This window comes from Mixophyes fleayi, chromosome 4 (assembly GCF_038048845.1).
Source record: "Mixophyes fleayi isolate aMixFle1 chromosome 4, aMixFle1.hap1, whole genome shotgun sequence".
Classification (NCBI taxonomy): Eukaryota; Metazoa; Chordata; class Amphibia; order Anura; family Limnodynastidae; genus Mixophyes; species Mixophyes fleayi.
This window is the reverse complement of record NC_134405.1, coordinates 50,472,426-50,489,476: the sequence shown is the minus strand read 5'-3', so window position 1 is coordinate 50,489,476 and position 17,051 is coordinate 50,472,426. Positions and strand designations below refer to the sequence as shown.

Genomic DNA, 17,051 nt, shown 5'->3' with positions numbered 1-17,051 from the left:
TCCATAAGAAGTATTAGGAACATACTTACCTACTCTCCCAGAGCATCTGGTAGACCCTCCTGGTTCCCGCCTCTCCTTATTGTAAAGAGGTCGGGAAACCAGATTCCCAGATCCTTCGAGTGTGACAGAAACTCCGCACATGCAGGTGTGATATAGATTAATATATTGGAATAGATGAGGCAGGTAAAGTGTACACAAAACACAGTTGAAACACATTCTCTTTCAAACTATCATCTCTCATTATTGTGAGAGTGGGATGTGAGCGACTACTAATAAAGATTAATCCCCCTGGGATCTACTCTTGTTGGGAACAATGCTAGTGACCCTTCCCTCCTGTTTTAATGTCCTGCCATGTGGCTTCTATACTGATATTGTAAAAATTATAGGTGTTACATTTTCAAGAGCCTAATCCTCCTTGATATATTCCAGCCTACAAACACTCTACCATACCCTTTTTTCCAACTCATTGTTAGGCCTGTACTAGGACTATGCTTTAACATGGTTTAAGATTCTAATGGAAGAGCTGGACTGGGGAAATTTCAAAACAATAATGGGATAATTCTGAAATGGCACTGCAATAATCTACAATCTGCAGTGATTATGCCTCTTTGTTCCTTATTATTATTTATTTATTTATTTATAAGGTGCTACAGATTCCATAGCACTGGATAGATAAGCAAGTAACATATAGATGAGGTAATACACATAAGCAGCCCAGAGGATTGTGAATAATGTTATGGGGACTCACAAAGAGTGCAGCAAAAGACATGACAGGATGTACGAGGGAGTCAGACAGTTGACAGACATGGGACAATAGGTAGAGAGGACCCTGACCATGAGAGCTCACTTGCTAGAAGGAGGGGTGGTGATTGACAGTCAGAAGGACCAACTGGGAGAAGATGGACATGGCAGATGAGGAAGAGGAGATGATGGATAAGATGGTCAGGAGGTGGTAGGATAGGCGAGCTTGAAAAGGTGAGTTTTGAGTGAGCTTTTGAAGGACTGAAGTTTGGGGGAGAATGGAGTGAGGCGGGGTAGGGAGTTCCAAAGATTGGGGGCAGTACAGCAGAAGTCTTGGAGGCCAACATTATCTCCAGACCATGCAAGGCCACTACCAGCAAGGGTCCAGAGGAGGAAGGGCAGACACTGAGTACCTAAAAATAAAAAGAGACTTACTCCCTCATGTATCCACAACTCTTTGCCACAGGAACAGGAGTCAGTAAAAGAAGGAGCCTGGGGACCAAGAGAGAGATGTGCTTTACAGAATTGGGGTTTACAGTTCCCACTGGACTGGCATGGATCAAAGGACTAGAGACAATATCATGATAATGAAGTGTTTTATTTAATCCCCAAACTCCTTGAGTCTGTGCCCCCATGTGTGCATGTGTGCCTTACAAAAGTGTGGTGATAACAAGACTGGACTGTTGCCTTAGTAGTAGAAGACAAGCAACCTGTTACCCAACAATGCATGCCTATCAGGAATAATTCCAGTGATTAGCTCAAGGTGTTTGTGAGGGCCCTTGGTAATCCATCCCTTATCTCAGGATTCCCCTAAAAATTTATCTACCCACAAGAGTCTCTTTTGCTATAGTGTAGGATCACAGCTATTTTCCAAAATGGCGTGATCACTCGGCTGCCAAAGACACAAGTTTCATATGTCCAAAGAGTTTTTATGCCGTCTGACATCTCTGCAGGATTTAAACTCTGGGTTACAATAGTGAGGCCTTTGTGCTCAGAGCTACAGGCTCAGTTAACAAGTTGCTGCATCAGGAAATGTCTTAATGATCTGCAGCTGGTAGTGAATTGTCAGCACATGTGGCTTGTTACCACAGGTTCAGACCTATATAAACAGTCACCTAGGAACAAGCAAACTGACAATTTAGTGTTTAACTTCTTGGACCTGTGCTACTGGAAGACTTCCTTGAATTGCTTGCTTAAGTTTGACCTTAACTCTGGATGACTTTTCTATTGGCCCATTAATCCCTGACTTTCCTTTTGACTTGACTACTGGATACATACTCTTACGTGGCCTCTCTGGTACCAGAAGTACAATGGATATGGGCCTGATTCATTAAGGAAAGTAAAGCAAAATAAAAGAGTAACTTTGCACCGTGGCAAAACCATGTTGCATTGGAGGAAAGGTAAATTTAAAATATGATGGCAGACTTAAAGTTGGTGTAAGGCATGTCCTAAATCAACTTTGACTTTCATTGTAAAAATAAAGCTATCAAGTATTTGTGTGCTACATGAAAGAGCAGCCAGCATTGTCCTTATGTGCAAAATAATAAACTAATTTGTACCTCTTGCATTCCCTTGTTCATGATGGAACACCTACCGTCTGCTTCGGATCTACACCAGCCTCAGTATAGTTTTTAGTGAGGGTCTGACTCCTAGATCCTACAGGGGACTACACTAAATGAGACAGACAGGTGACATAGAAAACAACACTCACACCATACAGTGTATTGTGGGCCAGTGACCACTTCACCAATGGTCACAGGAGTACCTTTACTATCCTGAAAACTGACCACTCCAGCTTCTGCTCACCTGCCCTGGGCCCGCCGGTACTCAACCACTTTGCAGGCCTGAATTCAGGCTTTTATTCCCGCCTCTCTTGGAACGCAGGACTTTGGGTGCCCCTCCGGGCCGGGTTGAGGAGACTGTACGCCACTATCAACAGCCTACAATTAACTGCTCAGAAGGAATCAAACATCAGATTAAGGGCCTATTACACTTCTACTTAACTATACAAATCCTAGCGCCCTTCTAACAAGGACCTAACATCCTCCTAGCAATCAGGGCCTATTGCCCGGCTAACAACCGGGACCCAATGTCCCTATGAGCTCGAGGGTCTAATGCCCTGCTACCCTATCAGGGGCTAGAACCTTACTAGCACATCAGGGCCTTGCATCCTGCTTTAACTCTATGGGCTTTGCGCCCTGCTCTAATGCTACAGACCTTGCGCCCTGCTTTAACTCTATTCTTCCCTAATGAGGCAGAGCTTTATGTCCAATATTTACCCATGGGCCTAGTGCTCGAATTGCATCACGGGCCTTGTGCCCGACCTAAGCATCAGTAGATCTATTTACCTGCTCCGCACAGGATACTTAGCTTGCCCCGGCGTTTTTGGGTCTTCCAGACCCTCCAGTCAGTGGTACCTCTTTCCTCTTCAGCATGCTGTCTTCTTGGCAGGGGAGCTCTTAGCCCTTACAAGGGCTCCCTGCCATTTCTGCCGGCATGAACATTCTCTTTTCTTCTTGACGTACCACAACGTCCTCTTCTCAGGGCTCCGCCACCGAACTGAACTAAAGATGGCGGCACCCAGTAGCTTATATAGCTGCTGGTGCGCTGACATCATGCATCGTCGTTGTGATGCTGTATGGTGACGCAGCGAGCCAATCAAGGCCAGAGATTTAAATGGCTGAAGGAGAGCCGTGATTGGCTTTCCTTCCCAGCCACTGATTGGCCCACAAGGAAGGGTGAGCCCTAATTGGCTACCTGCCCCCTGCTGCTGGAACCTGTGGGAAAAAAAGAGAATGGACTCACCTGAGCCACGGATTGGTAAATCGAGACTTTTCTTCTCTTTTCTCCCTCTTGAAGGGCACCTTCTCGGGGCACATCTCCACACAGGAGAAAATATATTCTTTTTTTTTTTGCCTTACTCTCCTTAATGATTCAGGCCCTATATATATTGTTTAAGACTGCTGTTATATCTGACTACTGCTGAAACTTAGTAGCAAGCTCCATGTAAGAGATAAAAACTGGAAATACTACTTGTGTAGATGTACAAAGATAAGAAATGCAGATATTTTATACTGTCATACAAATGTGAAATGCTCTATGTATGTGGGAGGGCTGGGGACATGTTTGCATTGTCCAGTAAAAATGCTGTCACCACTATAGGACTGCTAATTGGCCCTAACACTAAACCCCTCCAAATTGTTTTTGGAAGCTGACTGAGTTCAGTGATGGCAATGCACACAGTCAGCATTCAGTATCCAGGGGCCAGCTCTTCGCAACCGTCTCTGCCACTGCCTAGAGTTGCACGTTTAACATTTTTGTCAGTAAATCTGACAGTGGCATTCACAATTTCACATGTCAGTTAGAAAAAAGTAGAGGTCAGTAATAATCAGCCCCATCTTGACACTATGATATTGCTCATTGCAAGAACATTACCCCACGAAGATCCTACTGAACCCTGACTAAGGTGAAGGCACTGTGCAACTAAGGAACCAAGGTAAAAGTTTATACACAGACACACACATGTGTACACACCGAAGCGGGAAAAACGGGTATTATATGTGTATGAAATATGAAATAAAGTTCATGAATCTTACTTGTTTGTTGTATAGTCTGCATTTTTTTCAGCTCTGAACAAATTTTGTCATTGCATAATTATGTGTACACAACAAAAAGCTGCCTGTCTGTGAGTTTGTATAAAAATAAATATTTTCAAAAGTTAGTAACCCAGCAAATTACCCCCAAACCTATCATCATATATGTATAAGAACTGAACAACGGTGAGCAGTGCAATTCTAGACTTCAGAATGATTAAAATAGTAAAATAAACAACTTGCCTTTATGAGTGTCAAATAGTTATAGACAGGAAGAAGAAATATCTTCCTACTGGAATGCGTTGCAACCACTTCCTGTGGGGAGTATAAGCTTGTATGAATGTATTTAACCCCATCAGGGACAGGACATACTCTCAACCATCAGGCCTCCCACTTTGGGATTTAAATAGCCTTTTCCTGCGTTTTTGCTATACAAATTTTCACCATAGACTCCTCCAATGGCTCCCAAAAGGATATGCTTGGATCATTATAATAACAGTCACCCTGTTTTTATTTATTGTTAGCCACTAAGTAACTGCCATTGGGCATTTAAAATGTTAGGATAAATGTCTGAGTATAGTTGTCAAAATTTCAAAATAGTTTCCAAGGATTCTTTGATACAGAACAGGGGAAGTTATATATGTAACGCGTACTATGCTCACTCTAAGTGGACCTTCAACACATTTTTTTTGCTTTTTAAGTACTCAACTTCACTAACTTATAGAGAGAATATACTCGAGAATAACATTCAATATACAGAATAGAATAACTTTAAAATATGGGAAATTACCAGGGATAAGGTCATCTCAGGACTTATAAACCCAAGATTGTCAATGGTGTTTCAGAGGTAGGTAGATTTCATATTCTCTATTTTCCATGGCATGCTTGGCAGAGACGTCAGCATGCCGGAGAGAACAGATACCCATCAACTCACTAGTCTGTCCACGAACACTACCCCTTTCTTCTTCCCTCACTGCTCTCGACTTTGCCAGCTACTTCAAAGGCAAAATCAACTCTATCTGTTAAGATATCTCCTCCATCACCCCGCACCCACCTTTTCCTCCACCTCCGTATCCTCCCTCCGTTACTTCTCTCCACTTACTGAGGACGAGGTCTTTACACTCCTCTCTTCCTCTTCACCATTGACCTGTCCGCTCACACTCCAATTCCTCCTATTTAGCTCACCTCTTCATCCTGCCACATCCCACTGGTACTTACTCACCTGTCTTCAAACATGGACTAATCTCTCCTGTCCTCCAGAAACCATCTCTTGACCCTGCCTCTTTCTCCATCTATTGCCCTGTTTCTCTCTATGCCTTTGCTTCCAGACTATTTGATAGGCTAATGTAAAACTGCCTGACCCACTTTCTCTCCTCTCCCTCCGACCCTCTGCAATCAGCCGTCTGCCTTCTACACTCCACCAAGACTGCTCACAGATAAATCAAAGTGATAACTTCCAAAGTGAAGAAAATTCACAGCTGAAAATAAAAGCCCACGTACAATCATATTATCATCTCTCTCCTTCTGTTTCTAATAGCTGATGATATATGTCACTCACTGGACTGTTAGTTCCTCTGGCTCAAGACCTAGGCCTCTCTCTGTCTTGCCGGCGCCTGTCTTGCGCCACGGCCATCCGCCATCTTGACCAGGGGTCTGCGCATGTGCAGACCTACAGACTGTTAAAACCTTGTTTTTCTCCTCATTGGATGATTAATTACTTCTCACTATTTAAGACACCTGTGGTCCTTCTACCTTTGCCTGTTCTTGGTCCTCATTCTGCTGAGGTACCAAGGAGTTCTCTGTTCCTGTTTATGGTACCTGTTTGCTGTGGACGCTACCTGCACCTGGACAAGTCTCCATTCCACATCAGTATAATACCTGCCAGCCGCAGACCACTCCATGCTACCTCGTATCTTATCTGCACCTGGACAAATCTCCATTCCACATCAATGTTAATACCTGCCAGCTGCAGACTGCTCCACGCTACCTTGTATTCTATCTGCTCCTGGACAAGTCTCCATTCCACATCAGTGGTAATACCTGTCAGCCGCAGACCGCTCAATGCTACTTCGTACCTTATCTGCACCTGGACAAGTCTCCATTCCACGTCAGTGGTAATACCTGCCAGCCGCAGACCGCTCCACGCTACCTTGTATTCTATCTGCTCCTGGACAAGTCTTCACTCCACATCAGTGGTAATACCTGCCAGTCGCAGACTGCTTCACGCTACTTCGTATCTTACCTGCACCTATACAAGTCTTCACTCCACGCCAGTGGTAATACCTGCCAGCCACAGACTGCTCCATGTTACTTTGTATCTTACCTGCACCTGGACGAGTCTTTACTCTACGCCAGTGGTAACACCTGTCAGCCGCAGCCTACGCTAAAGCTACATTGTATGTTACCTATTATCGGGACTAAGTTTTACTGTGCACCTGTAGTGATAGCTGCGAGTCGCTGACTCTTCCACTACTCTGTGTCATTGGCTGTCCGTATAGACTTTTCTTCAATTGTCAAGTATCTGCCTGTTTTAAGTTACCTGAGTGCTAGTCACCTTGGAACTCTCTCGTCCCATTATTACTGGCCATCATACTTGCCGGGTCATCATTGTTTCTACCACTCAGAGACTATATATATCTTCTGGCATTCCCTCTTCTACTCAGCTTGAGCAGATCCGTGTACTCATTGTGTATAGCTATATCCACATATTCACCATACTCCCCAGAGGGCCGCGACCTGCACAGTGGAAGCTGCTAAAGCCCATACTTCCTTGCGGGAGATGCTGGAGAAGACCAGCCACTGTGTTAGACTCCGCGCCTCTGGTGGGTAAAACTACCTCTGGTGAATTCTGGGTCAAAACCCCTAGTGCCCGTGACAGTAAGAACAGGCCATGACAGACCTAGGCTCGGAACCAACAGCTAAGGATTTACTGCAACACCTGGTTACTCAGGTGGAACAACAAGATGTTCGTCAACAACAATTACTCCAGTGTTTTCAGTCCCTAGTCTCTCGGGGAGACCCGGTGCAAACCGCACCTTCTATTTTAAATCCTCCGGTGACTTCTTCTCTCCCAGTGCCATCCCAGGCGTCTACATCCTCTGCTCTACACCTGCCTACTCCTTCAAAATTTGATGGAGATCCGAAAGCTTGTAGGGGCTTTCTCAATCAGTGCTCCATTCATTTCGAACTCCAACCTCAAAATTTCCCTACTCATCGTTCTAAAGTGGCTTACATGATTTCTTTGTTTTCTGGACAGGCTCTTGCATGGGCCTCCCCTCTTTGGGAAAGAGATGACCCTCTCCTGGAGGATAGCACACTGTTCATTGCAACTTTTCAAAGAATCTTTGCCGAACCTGACCGTGTTATTTCGGCGGCATCTAGCATCCTTCGGTTACGCCAAGGACCCTGTTCAGTAGCACAGTATGTAATCCAATTTTGCACACTTGCCTCTGAACTCCAATGGAACAATGAGGCGTTAATAGCTGCCTTCTGGCAGGGTCTTGCCGACAAAATTAAAGATGTATTGGCTTTGCAAGAGTTACCTTCTTCCTTGGATGATTTAATATCTTTGTGCAACCGAGTGGACATGAGATTCCAAAAAAGAAACTCTGAAAAGGAGTCCTCGTCTAAAACACCTGTTCGCTTGGCATCCCGATTTCGTCATGCTTCTCCACCGATAGAACCCATGGAGGTGGGACGTTCTAGACTGACTCCAGAAGAGAGGGAACGACGGTTGAAGAATAAACTCTGTATCTATTGTGCTGATCCAAATCATATGTTGAATTTGTGCACCAAAAAGTCGGGAAACACAAGGCCCTAACCTGTTCTGGAGAGGTAAGGTTGGGGTCCCTGGAGTCCTCTCCATATCATATGGATTTCAAAACTTGCTCTTTCGCTGTTACTGTCTCAACTTCTACTAATTCTTTTACGTCTCAAACACTTCTGGACTCTGGAGCGGCTGGAAGTTTCATCTCGAATTCGATAGTACGTCAGTGGTCCTTACCAGTGATCCCTTTAAAAAAGGCTATTGTCATCATGGCCATTGATGGCTCGTGAATTAGTAATGGAACTACTACTCAACGTACCATTCCTTTATCCCTCCAAGTTGGAGCCTTACATCAAGAGCAAATTTCCTTGTTGGTCCTTCCTGTTAGCACTAGTCCTATTGTACTTGGTCTTCCTTGGCTTTAACTTCATTCTCCACAAATTGACTGGAACGTTCCGCAAATTATATCCTGGGGTCCAGCTTGTCATAATAGATGTCTCACTCAAGTCCTTCCTGTGAAAGTAAATAAATCCTCTATAGAACCTTGTTTGCCTGGCCTTCCTCCACAGTATGCTTTGTTTGCTGATGTTTTTGATAAGACCCAGTCGGAATGCCTTCCGCCTCATCGGGCTTGGGATTGCCCAATAGATTTACAACCTGGCAAGAATCCTTCAAGGGGTCGTGTGTATTCTCTCTCGTTACCTGAGACCCAGGCGATGTCTGATTATGTCAAGGAAAATCTCCATCGTGGGTTTATTTGGCCATCTATTTCTCCCGCAGGAGCGGGCTTCTTTTTTGTGAAGAAAAAAGACGGTTCGTTGAGACCTTGTATAGACTATCGAGGTCTTAACGCCATAACCATCAAAAACCGTTACCCTATTCCCTTGATTACTGAACTTTTTGACCGCATCAAAGGAGCTCGGGTTTTTACCAAGTTAGACCTTCGCGGTGCTTACAATTTAATCTGGATTAAGGCCGGAGATGAATGGAAGACAGCTTTTAACACCAGGGTATAAACATAGACAAAAAGAAAATTGAGAGCGCAAAAACTGTAAGCCACTAGTTGAAATAATTATAATTTAATTTATTATATAAAATAATATGTATTTAAAGATAATATAAATATACCATTACACATATTAATAAAACAATAGCCAGTATTGGGTATGACAAAAAACTGGCAAATATCAAATTCAACACTCTTAATGTGTCAGAGCACATAAAATATTCCCTAGATGGATTCACAGCAGATGTAATAATAATTAGATATACTCGTGTATATGTATAGGTTGAAACTTATAAACATAACTATGTGTATGAGATGATAATCCAACAAATACACGGCTCGGTCCTAGAAAATGAATGTATTAGAGCACACGAATGTAAAAACAAATCCTCATACCGCAGATGATTTAGTCCATGATAATGGTAGGATCACTCATGAATAATTCAGGAAGTTCATATGAACAAAACCTTGAGTGTGAAATCCCCAATTGAGTACACGAAAGTCACCCTCTCTGTGAGAGGAACATTGATGCCTTTTAAGATGTTATATACTTGATGTGAGTCCCGAATAGGCAATCTAATGTAATAGTAAAATCACTCGTAGATAATTCAGGAGGTTCATATGAACCAAACTTCGTGTATAAAATCCCAAATTGAGCACACGAAAATCCCCCTCTCTGTGAGAGGAACATTGATGCCTTTTAAGATGTTGTATACTTAGCGTTAGTCCCGAATAGGCAATCAGATGTCATGAAGATTCAGCCTCCAAGAGGTATTAAATAGAGGTTTGACCATTCGAATCACAGAGAAAGTTCTTCAACCCCGGGGTATGTTAGTAACTCTGCTGTTACAATCACTGACTGGAATCCAGCAAATATTTGACGCGTTTCTCGGCACTCTCGCGGTTTCATCAGAGGTGTAATTATCAGAACTGCTAGCCAGTTGCCGGTGTAGTGTAGAAGAGTCAGACGGTCTGGGTCACTCCAAACCGGATAATACGGTGCCAAGGGAAATCCAAAGAGTAGTCGCCAAGCCGAGGTCACAGTACAATATGGGTCACGTAGATAGCAGAGTGGTCGCGAAGCCGAGGTCACAGTACAATATGGGTCACGTAGATAACAGAGTAGTCGCCAAGCCGGGTCACAACGAAGAGCAGGAACGGATGAAGCACACAAGAGCACTAAGGCACAACCAGGAACACAGGCAGATAACCTGTTACTCTGGCCCCCTAATGGCGCCAGAGCCAGGTTTAAATAATGGGGAAGAGGCGCTGATAGGAGCGCTCTGGAGGCGGCGCTGATCGGCAGCAGAAGCGTCCCGTTGCCTAGCAACGGGACGAAGGCATAGCGCATGCGCTCGACAAGGAAGCCTTGGAGGCGGAAGTCGATGCCGCCACGGAGGGTCAGATATCCGTTCCCCGACTGACAGGGAATCAGCGGGGACGGCGTCTGACAATGTATGTGTCGTTGTCTATCTAGACGACATATTGATTTTCTCCCAAAATCTTTCCTCTCATCGACAGCATGTTGCAGAAGTTCTCTCTAGGCTTGGAGAAAATTTACTTGTCACGCTGTAGGCCGATGAGGCTGAAGATGATATGACACTAACCGGTATTGGTGCCACTGGTCAAACAGGCGCCGAGTCTAACATACCCCTGGTGTTCACCAGGGACCCCCGCAAGAAGGTTTGGACTTCGCAGCAGAGAGCACGCAGGTCGCAGTCCTGTTAGCCAGTTACCAGTGTAGCGTAGAGAGGTCAGACGGTTCCGGGTCACAGCAATCAGGAATATCAGGTACAAAAGGGTAATCCAAAGAATAGTCGCCAAGCCGAAGTCACAGTACAGAATGGGTTACACAGAAGAGTAGAATGGTCGCCAAGCCGGGGTCACAACAGGTAATCAGGAATCAGAATACTCAGGAGTATGGAGGAATAGGAAAGCCAGGAACACTAGTGGTGAACCTGTTACTCTGGCACCCTAATGGCGCCAGAGGCAGGTTTAAATAGAGCCCAAACAGAAGTGATTGGTGGAGAGCGGAGGCGGAATCTGCAGCAGCGTCCCGTTGCCTAGCAACGGAACTGAGGCCAGGGCGCATGCGCCCGCAATACGGAAGTCCGTGGCAGGCGCCGGGTAGATCAGACGTCCGTTCCCCGTCTGACAGGGAATCAGCGGGGACGGCGTCTGACAGTACCCCCTCCCCTCCTCCCTCTCAGAGAAGGATTACCTTTCCTCAGAAATTTTGCAAGGAGACAAGGAGCATGAAGGTCGGCTTCTGAGACCCACGATCTCTCCTCCGGACCGTAACCTCTCCAGTGTACAAGATACTGAGGTTTGCGCTGGAAGAAACGTCTCTTCAGAATTCTCTCGATCTTGAATTCATCCCCTAAAGATGTTTTAATAGGTGGAGGAGGAGTAGGTTCTCTGAAGAATTTGTTGAGAATCAGCGGTTTTAGCAATGAAATATGGAATGTGTTATGGATCTTAAGAGACGGAGGTAATGTAAGTTTGAAGGAAACCAGATTGATAACTTGTGCTATGGAAAAGGGACCAATAAACTTAGGAGCCAATTTCATGGATGGAACTTGAAGTCGAAGGTTGCGCGTGGACAACCAAACACGGTCTCCTACTCTTAGTACTGGAACAACTCTTCTATGAAGATCAGCCGCTCTCTTCTGTCTCTGTACAGAAGTAGACAGTGCTTCCTTGGTTTGAGACCAGATTTGAGAGAAGTCATGGATGAGAGTATCAGCCGCTAGTACTAGAGAGGAGGGAGCTTCGGATAAGAGAGGAGGAGTGGGATGTCTGCCGTAGATAATGAAAAATGGAGAACGCCCAGAGGAGGAATGTAGAAGATTGTTGTGGGCGAATTCGGCCCAATACAGAAGATCATTCCATGTCGTTTGATGATCAGAAGCAAAACACCGTAGAAAGCACTCCAAGTCTTGATTCACTCGTTCAGTCTTTCCGTTAGCTTGGGGGTGATATCCGGAAGAAAATTTGAGACTGACTCCAATCTTTTTAGAAAAAGATACGTCAGATTTTTATGATCTGTCATGACCGTGACGGGATGTAAGGCACCCTCTAGTAAGTGACGCCACTCCTCAAGGGCAATCTTGATGGCTAATAATTCCTTGTCACCGATTCCATAATTTAGTTCAGGGCTAGAGAATTTCTTAGACAGGAATCCACAAGTCTCTAATGTTCCTGAAGCAGATTTCTGGGAAAGTATTGCTCCAATCCTGACTGAAGAAGCGTCCACTTCAATAAAAAACGGTCTCCTCTGGTCTGGCTGTTTGAGTATAGGAGCTGAAAGAAATGCTTCTTTAAGAGTTTTGAAGGCCAATATAGCTTCGACAGGCCATGGTTTGCTGCAGGCACCTTTTCGAATTAAAGCTGTAATAGGACAGATAATGGATGAAAAGCCTTTAATAAACTGCCGGTAATAATTGGCAAAGCCAATAAAGCGTTGGGTAGCTTTGAGACCAATAGGTAATGGCCAGTTGACAATGGCCTTCACTTTCTGCGGATCCATCAGTAGGCCGGTGCCAGAAACTATGTATCCTAGAAATGGAACTTGTGAACGCTCAAAAAGACACTTCTCCAGCTTGCAATATAAGGAATGTTTCCGGAGACGAGAAGGAACAGTCTTGACATGGAGACGATGAACATGTAAGTCAGATGAAAATATCAAAATATCGTCCAGATAGACAATCACAAATTGATACAAAAGATCCCTGAAGATCTCGTTGACAAAATCTTGAAACACTGCAGGGGCATTGCAAAGTCCAAACGGCATGACTAAGTACTCATAGTGCCCGTCACGGGTGTTAAATGCCGTTTTCCACTCATCGCCCTTTCGAATGCGGATTAAGTTGTAGGCCCCTCTGAGATCTAATTTAGAGAAGATTTTAGCTCCTCTAATCCGGTCAAACAATTCTGTGATCAATGGGAGCGGATAGCGGTTCTTGATGGTAATATCATTAAGACGGCGGTAGTCTACGCATGGTCTTAATGAACCGTCCTTTTTCTTTACAAAAAAGAATCCAGCACCTGCTGGCGAGGTAGATTTTCTGATAAATCCTCTTTGAAGGTTATCTGATATATATAAAGACATTGCCTTAGTCTCAGGGAGAGCCAGAGGATAGACTCTACCTTTGGGAATAGTTTTGCCGGGAATTAGCTCAATAGGACAATCCCATGCTCGATGTGGAGGAAGCGTCTCTGCAGCGGTCTTGCTAAACACATCAATAAAGTCTAAATACGGCTCTGGTAGTTTGAGGTGGGAGTCCAGAGATAGACAAGGAAGTTGCTTAGGAGGAAGTATTTTCGAGAGGCATTGATTGAAGCACGAGGAGCCCTAGGAGGTAACTTGTGCGAGAGCCCAATCGAATTGTGGTGAATGTTTCCTGAGCCATGGTAGCCCTAAAATGATGGAATTAACGGACTGTGGGATAACCAGGAACTGAATCCACTCTTGATGGAGAACCCCTACCTGCAACTGAACTGGGGCAGTAGTGTCAGTGATGAAATCACTCCTTGTAAACACTGCAAGAGTTGTGCTTGGTTGGCCTCCTGGCGCTCTACCCGTACTCCTAAATGGATGAGGAGGTCTCGGGATGAGGGTTCTCCGGTACCATCAGCCATGGCCAGAGTAAACTGTCACGCTGTAGGCCTATGAGGCTGAAGATGATATGACACTAACCGGTATTGGTGCCACTGGTCAAACAGGCGCCGAGTCTAACGTACCCTTGGTGTTCACCAGGGACCCCCGCAAGGAGGTTTGGACTTCGCAGCAGAGAGCACGCAGGTCGCGGTCCTGTTAGCCAGTTACAAGTGTAGCGTAGAGAGGTCAGACGGTTCCGGGTCACAGCAATCAGGAATATCAGGTACAAAAGGGTAATCCAAAGAATAGTCGCCAAGCCGAAGTCACAGTACAGAATGGGTCACACAGAAGAGTAGAATGGTCGCCAAGCCGGGGTCACAACAGGTAATCAGGAATCAGAATACTCAGGAGTATGGAGGAATAGGGAAGCCAGGAACACTGGTGGTGAACCTGTTACTCTGGCACCCTAATGGCGCCAGAGGCAGGTTTAAATAGAGCCCAAACAGAAGTGATTGGTGGAGAGCGGAGGCAGAATCTGCAGCAGCGTCCCATTGCCTAGCAACGGAACTGAGGCCAGGGCGCATGCGCCCGCAATACGGAAGTCCGTGGCAGCCGCCGGGTAGATCAGACGTCCGTTCCCCGTCTGACAGGGAATCAGCGGGGACGGCGTCTGACATAACTATTCTGTAAACTGGAAAAATGTTCCTTCGAATTATCCCAAATTCCTTTTTTGGGATATATTGTGTCTGGAGTAGGCTTGGAGATGGATCCGGAGAAAGTGAATGCAGTTTTACATTGGCCTCTGCCAACTACACTAAGAGCTATCCAATGCTTTTTAGGGTTTGCTAGCTATTATCGACGCTTTATTCAAGGATTTTCCTCCATTGTCTCTCCTATAGTTGCTCCTACCCGCAAGGGTGCTAATACCAAGCAATGGTCTCCTGAGGCTCCCCAAGCATTTCAGTTCCTCAAGAAGGCATTCTCTACTGCTCCTATTCTTCAACAACCTGATGTAACTCTCCCATTCTTCCTCGAAGTTGATGCCTCTAATGTTGGACTAGGGGCCATTTTGTCTCAGAAGTCGGTGCTAAAGAAATTCCATCCTTGTGCTTTTTATTCTCGAAGTCTGTTACCTGCTGAGAAAAATTATACTATCGGGGATAAGCAGCTATTGCCTATTAAAGTAGCCTTAGAGGAATGGAGGTACCTGTTGGAGGGTGCTCGTCATCCGTTAACTATATTTACCGACCACAAGAATCTTCTCTACTTTCAGTCAGCTCAATGTATGAACCCCCGACAAGCAAGATGGTCACTCTTTTTCTCTCGCTTTGATTTGATTATTACATTCAAACCAGCTTCTAAGAATAAAAAAGTGAATGCATTATCTCGGGCGGTTGCTTTTCTTCTGACCTTGAAGATTATACGGATCGTCCTATACTTGATCCTAAATGTGTGAGTCTAGCTGCTTCTTCTACCAATGTTCTACCTTTTGGGAAAACCTTTGTGCCACCACTTCTTCGAAAAAAGATCCTTCCATGTTATCATTCCTCTCGTTTTGCCGGCCATTCGGGAGTACAGAAAACATTGGAGATTCTCTCTTGAAGTTATTGGTGGCCCTCTATTAGAAGAGATGTCAAGGAATTTGTGGCTGCTTGTGATGTTTGTTCCCAATTCAAGTCTTCCCATAGAGCAGCGGCGGGGCTACTTCGACCACTACCCATTCCTTCTAAACCATTGACCCATATAAGTATGGATTTCGTCACTGACCTTCCTCCCAGCAAGAAATGTAATACCATTTGGGTGATCGTTGATAGGTTCTCTAAAATGGCTCATTTTGCCCCTTTGATAGGCTTGCCTTCTTCTTCTACATTGGCTGACCATTTTATCAAGGAAATATTTCGAATTCATGGATGTCCATCTGAAATAGTTTCGGATAGCGGAGTACAGTTCGTCACCAGATTTTGGCGAGCCCTTTGTAAGATCGTGGGTATCCGGTTGTCATTATCATCCGCATACCATCCTCAATCAAATGGACAGACCGAGAGAGTGAATTTGCCCATAATAACATGTATCATGAATCATCTTCCAAAACACCATTCTTTGTGGTATACGGTCACCATCTGTCTCTCCCAGAATTTCCTTCCCTCCCTCCCACTCAAGTTCCTGCTGTTAATGTATTATGTCGAAGATTTAATTCCATTTGGACTCAGGTTAGATCCTCTTTGAAGAAGGCATCCTCGAGATATACATTTTTTGCTGATAAAAAGAGGCGAGAAATTCTGGCACTTAAAGTTGGAGATCGTGTATGGCTTTCTACCAGGAATATTCGCCTGAAGGTTCCTTCCATGAAGTTTGCTCCACGTTTTTTGGTCCATATAAAATCACTCAGGTGATAAATCCTGTCTGTTTCAAACTGTAATTGCCCAAGAACCTTCGTATCTCCAACTCTTTCCACACTTCATTACTCAAGCCTCTCATCATCAACCGATTTTCAGTTCCTTCTTCTACACCTCGTCCAGTCCAACATCAACAGGAGGAGGAGTTCGAGATTACTCATAGCCTTGATTCAAAAATTTCCAGAGGAGTTCTTTGTTTTTTGGTTCAATGGAAAGGCTTTGGTCCGGAGAAGCGCTCTTGGATCCGTGCGGATGATCTCAATGCTCCAGCACTTCTGAAAAAGTTTTATACCAAATATCCGGGCAAACCCGGTTCCAAGTGTTCTGTGCCCACCTTTAAAAGGGGGGAGGTACTGTCACTCACCGGACTGTTAGTTCCTCTGGCTCAAGACCTAGGCCTCTCTCTGTCTTCCCGGCGCCTGTCTTGCGCCGCGGCCGTCCGCCATCTTGACCAGGGGTCTGCGCATGTGCAGACCTTCAGACTGTTAAAACCTTGTTTTTCTCCTCATTGGATGATTAATTACTTCTCACTATTTGAGACACCTGTGGTCCTTCTACCTTTGCCTGTTCTTGGTCCTCATTCTGCTGAGGTACCAAAGAGTTCTCTATTCCTGTTTATGGTACCGGTTTGCTGTGGACGCTACCTGCACCTGGACAAGTCTCCATTCCACATCAGTGGTAATACCTGTCAGCCGCAGACCGCTCCATGCTACCTCGTATCTTATCTGCACCTGGACAAGTCTCCATTCCACATCAGTGGTAATACCTGCCAGCCGCAGACTGCTCCACGCTACCTTGTATTCTATCTGCTCCTGGACAAGTCTCCATTCCACATCAGTGATAATACCTGTCAGCCGCAGACCGCTCCATGCTACCTCGTATCTTATCTGCACCTGGACAAGTCTCCATTCCACATCAGTGGTAATACCTGCCAGCCGCAGACTGCTCC

General features: G+C 45.1%; 1 protein-coding gene across 2 annotated transcripts in view; it reads right to left on the bottom strand.

Annotated features, from left to right (window-relative positions):
- Positions 1 to 17,051, bottom strand: part of PGLYRP2 (peptidoglycan recognition protein 2) — a 52,162-nt gene that overhangs the window by 20,610 nt on the left and 14,501 nt on the right. Inside the window, exon 1 of one of the 2 annotated variants that reach the window (XM_075206959.1) lies at positions 4,574 to 4,655. The exons of the other annotated variant lie outside the window; for it this stretch is intronic. The gene's annotated coding sequence lies outside the window, so the exon portion shown is untranslated. Of the gene's footprint in view, positions 1 to 4,573; positions 4,656 to 17,051 lie in introns of those variants that run through there. 2 annotated transcript variants of the gene reach the window in all.